The sequence below is a fragment of the Taeniopygia guttata genome, chromosome 37 (assembly GCF_048771995.1).
Source record: "Taeniopygia guttata chromosome 37, bTaeGut7.mat, whole genome shotgun sequence".
Lineage (NCBI taxonomy): Eukaryota > Metazoa > Chordata > Aves > Passeriformes > Estrildidae > Taeniopygia > Taeniopygia guttata.
In genome coordinates this window covers 5,540,738-5,545,737 of record NC_133062.1, presented here as the reverse complement: position 1 = coordinate 5,545,737, position 5,000 = coordinate 5,540,738, and positions in this window count along the sequence as shown.

Sequence of the window (5,000 nt, the reverse complement as noted above, 5' to 3'; positions counted from 1 at the left end):
GTTCTCTTGGCCGGGCGACGGGAGGACGGGACCGCCGGGCCGGGGGAGGGGTGGGCTTCACCCTTCCCGGCCGGGGAACCGCGTCCGAGCGTGCGAGGAAACGGTGCCGCCACCGGCTCTCGCCCGGCCTCGCGGCGCGGGCTTCGGTCTCCCTCTGTGTCTCTCGCCTTCGGAAAAGCCGGGGTAGGTCACCGATTAAGAGGAAAAAAAAAAAAAAAAAAAAAAAAAAAAAGGCACATGGGCGCGCGGACACCACAAGGACCCGTGCTAGCCACGGGGGCCGTGGGCCCGGGGCGGGGGGCGAGGCGCACGCGGCCTCTCTCGCTGCCCTCCCCGCTTCGGAACCCGCCGGCATCGGCTCGGCTCGGGGCTCGCTCAGCCCCCCACTTCTTTGCCACACAACCTCGGCTTTCGTGGGCCCGCACGCTTCTCCGTGCCGCGGCTTAGGGCCGCAAGAGGAAAAGGCCATCGGAGGCCGGGCGGGCGGGGCGCCCCCACAGCACCCGCGCGCACGCCTTCAAAAAGAGCAACGGACCCGGGGGGGGCCGGGCAAGCCAGCCCCACCCCGGCAGAAGCGGGCTCGGTCGCCACGACCGAGGAAGGGCGAGGCGCCGCCGCCTACGCCCGCGACCTTCCGGGAGTGCTCTCTGCCGGGGCTCCGGTCCGTGCTGGTGGGAAAAAAAGGCTGCCCGCCGCGAGGCGGGTCCCCAGCTTAAGGCCGAGGAAGGGGGACGACTTCAACAAGAGGCGCCGCTGGCACGGGGTGCCGCCACCCCGGCGCCACGGCTGGATCGGGCGACCGCCGTCACCGAGCCCCCCCCCCTGTCTCCGGCCACACGGCGAAGGCCGGGGCCAGGCCGCGGGTGCCCCGCCGCTGCCCTTCCGACACGGACACGCTGGCAAACGAGGTCGGGAGCGGGGGAACCGGGCACCGCCACCGCGGCGGGCCGACCGGGCCTTGCTCGGGGTTTGGGGGCTCTCGGGCAAGGGCCGGGGAAAAACCCCGGCCGCGTCGACCCCCGGCTGCCGGCCACCGGGCGACCAAGACCGGCAGCCGAAAATAAACACCCGCGCCCGGCGGGCCCCGGCTTAAGGCCAGGCAGAAAAGGGACGAGGCGCCGCCGCACCTCGCCCCGCCAGCCCATCGTGTCCCAGGGGGGCCGCCCCCCCTTGCAAACCGGGCCGGCGGCGGCCGACCGGAGCGGAACGCCACACTCGAGCCCGCCCGCGGCGGGGGCTGTCTCTCTCTGCAACCTTCGCTGCGCTCAGCAAGCGGCTTCTCGACACGCTCTTTCGGCCTTTCGCTTCGTCTCTCTCGCGGCCCTCGCTCTGGCTTTCTCGGCCTCGTCATTTCTCGCTGGCCTCTCGGGTCGGATATTCCTCGAAACTGCCCTGGGGGGGGGGGCAGGACGGGGCACCGGGACCAAGCCCCCGCGGCTCACCCGGTGCAGGCGGCACTCGCTTCGCCCCGACGACCGCGCGCGACGCGGCCGCCCTATCCTCCGCCTCGGACACAGGCGCCCTCGTGGAACCTGCGGGGATGCGGCCCGTCACCTCGCTCCCAATATACGTACAGACGAGTCCAAGGCCGCCGGCGCCTCCAAGGGGACCGCTGGCGCTCGACCGGGAAGCTGCGCCACCGCAGGCCGCCCTCTACGTCGACGTAGCCGGAGGCGGCTGGAAACAGCGACCCCTTGGCGAACTTCCGGCGCCGGCCGGGACAACAGGTCTACCCGGCAGTTCGGACAGCAGGTCTACCCGGCAGTTCGGACAACAGGTCTACCCGGCAGTTCGGACACCAGGTCTACCCCGGAGTCCGGACACCAGGTCTACCCCGGAACACGGGTCTACCCCGAGATTCGGACAACGGGTCTACCCCGCGGTTCGGACAGCAGGTCTACCCCGTATTTCGGACAGCAGGTCTACCCCGAGATTCGGACAACAGGTCTACCCGATAGCAGGGACAACAGGTCTACCCCGGAGTTCGGACAACAGGTCTACCCCGCAGTCCGGACAACAGGTCTACCCCGTAGTTCGGACAGCAGGTCTACCCCGCGGTTCGGACAAGAGGTCTACCCCGGAGTTTGGACAGCAGGTCTATCCCCGATTTCGGACAGCAGGTCTACCCCGGATTTCGGACAGCAGGTCTACCCCGCAGTCCGGACAACAGGTCTACCCCGTAGTTCGGACACCAGGTCTACCCCGCGGTTCGGACAAGAGGTCTACCCCGGAGTTTGGACAGCAGGTCTACCCCCGATTTCGGACAGCAGGTCTACCCCGGATTTCGGACAGCAGGTCTACCCCGCGGTTCGGACAAGAGGTCTACCCCGAGATTCGGAACACAGGTCTACCCGCCAGCTAGGACAAGAGGTCTACCCCGGCGTTCGGACAACAGGTCTACCCGGCAGTTCGGACAGCAGGTCTACCCCGGAGTTCGGACACCAGGTCTACCCCGAGATTCGGACAAGAGGTCTACCCCGGAGTATGGACAGCAGGTCTACCCCGGAGGCCGGACAGCAGGTCTACCCCGCAGTCCGGACAACAGGTCTACCCCGAGATTCGGACAAGAGGTCTACCCGCCAGCAGGGACAGCAGGTCTACCCCGGAGTCCGGACAGCAGGTCTACCCCGGAGGCCGGACAAGAGGTCTACCCCGCAGTCCGGACAACGGGTCTACCACGGATCCCGGACCAAAGGTCTACCCCGGCGCCCGGACCAAAAGGTCTAAGGTGGCGCACGGGCAACGGGTCCAGCCCGGCGACCGGAGAAAACGGTCTACCCCGGCGCCCGGGCAAATGGTCTTCCCCGGCGCCTGGAGAAGAGGTCTACCCCGGCGCCCGGAGAAAAAGGTCTACCCCCGCGCCCGGAGAAGAGCCCTAGCCCGGGTGCCGGACAACAGGTCTAGCCCGGGTCCCTGGAAACAGGCCTAGCCCGGCGCCCGGAGAAAAAGGTCTAGCCCGGCGCCCAGACCGAAGGTCTAGCCCGGCGCCCGGAGAAGAGCTCTAGCCCGGGTGCCGGACGACAGGTCTACCCCGGGTCCCTGGAAACAGGTCTAGCCCGGCGCCCGGACAAGAGGTCTATGCCGGCGGTCGGACAACAGGTCTACCCCGGAGGCCGGACAACAGGTCTACCCCGGAGTTCGGACAAAAGGTCTACCCCGGAGGCCGGACAAAAGGTCTAAGCTGGCGCCGTTCGGACAACAGGTCAACCTCGGGGCCGGGAACACAGGTCTGCCCCCGGCGCCCGGAACACGAGGTCTGCCCCCGGGGCCACGGGGCCACAGCATCCCAGCGGGGCCAGCGTGCAAGGGAAGCGCGGCGGCGGCGGCCCCCGATGCGACTCGGGCGGTCGCTTCTGGGCCGTTCCTGGGCTGCTTCTTTCACGGTCCGCAGAGCCCTTCGGCCCTCGGCAGGGGTCTGGGGGGGGCCGCGGGGGGCTCGGCGTCGAGGTGCCCGGCGCCAGCACGGAGGCGCCGGCCCACGGCCCTCGCTCACAGAGAGAAAGAGAGAGAGGTACAGAGAGAGAGGGAGAGAGACAGGGACACGCACGCCCGCTCCGCACACTCACAATCCGACGCCACCCCCTCAGAGCACCCCCCCGCCCCCAACCCCGTCCCGCCGCTCCTGCACGCACTCTGGCGTGGCCTCTCTCCCCGTCCCTGCCCCCTGCCCCTGCCCTGTCTGCGGCAGCCGCCCGCCCATCGACGGTTGGGGGCGCCCCGCCCTGCCCCGTCAGACTCCCCGGCGCCGCCCGCAGCCTTTACCCTCAAGTCCCCCGCCCGCTCTCTGCTCGGCCGCTTGGCACGTCTGCAGCGGCGGCAGGGCCGGGAGCCGGCCCACATCGAGGCAGGCGGGGCCTTCGGCCGGCAGGGCCAGAGCCCGCGGCAGAGGCGGCAGCCCCTTTTCCGAGAAGCCTTCTCTTCGGCTCTCGCCCGGCCTTCCTGCTTTGACGGCCTACCTTCCTTGGCGCTCCGGCCCGGCCCGGCCCGGCCCCGTCCCAGCCCGGGGCAGGACGGCCGAAGGAAGCGAGGGACGCAGAAAGGGAGGCAGGAGCCGGGCTGCCGTGGCTTTGGGCACAAAGGAGGAGGCGGGAGCGCCGCCGGCTCCTACCGGCCGGCTCCTTCCCTCTCTAGCCCGGCGCCCGGCGGCCAGAGGGTCGGTCGTGCGCGGGACAACAGGTCTACCCGGGCTCCAGAGGAACAGGTCTGCCCCGCCGGCCGGGCAGCCGGAGGCCGGGGCCGGAGGAGGACGACAGGGCCTAGCCCGCGGCTTGGCTGCAACAGGTCTACCCCGGGCGGCGGCGGCGGGACGCCGGGTCTTCCCCGCGGCTTGGGTGCAACAGGTCTACCCCGGGCGGCGGCGGGACGCCGGGTCTTCCCCGCGGCTTGGCTGCAACAGGTCTACCCCGGGCGGCGGCGGGACGCCGGGTCTCTACCTCGGGTGCAGGACGCCGGGTCTTCCCCGGGGCTTGGCTGCAACAGGTCTACCCCGGGCGGCGGCGGCGGGACGCCGGGTCTAGCCCGCGGCTTGGCTGCAACAGGTCTACCCCGGGCGGCGGCAGGACAAATGGTCTACCCCGGTGCCGGGCGGCCGAAAGCCTAAGTCCGCCGCCAGGTTATCAGGTCTACCTGGCATCCAGTCGTGCCGGCCTCCTCCGGCGCTCGGCCTCGCCAGGAGCACGTCCGGCGACCGGGACAGCAGGTTTGCCGCCTAGCCGAGCGGCCGGAGGACCAAGTCCGGCCCAGGTGCGCGGCTCCCTGCGAGGGCTTGGTGCAGGTAGGCTAAGGCCGGCCTTAGACGACATCGGCTCTGCTGCGGCGCCGGCCGAGGGACGGACCAGCTCCGTCCCTCTCTCTCCCCCTCTCTCCCTCTCTCTCTCTCTCTCTCTCTCTTCCCCCCGCCCTGGCGCGCCAGGCAAACCAAGTCCGCTTCGGGGACCCGGTCTACCCTGCAGCTGGCCGGGAAAAAAGGGCGGGCAGGCAGGAGGGCGAGGGATCGCGCG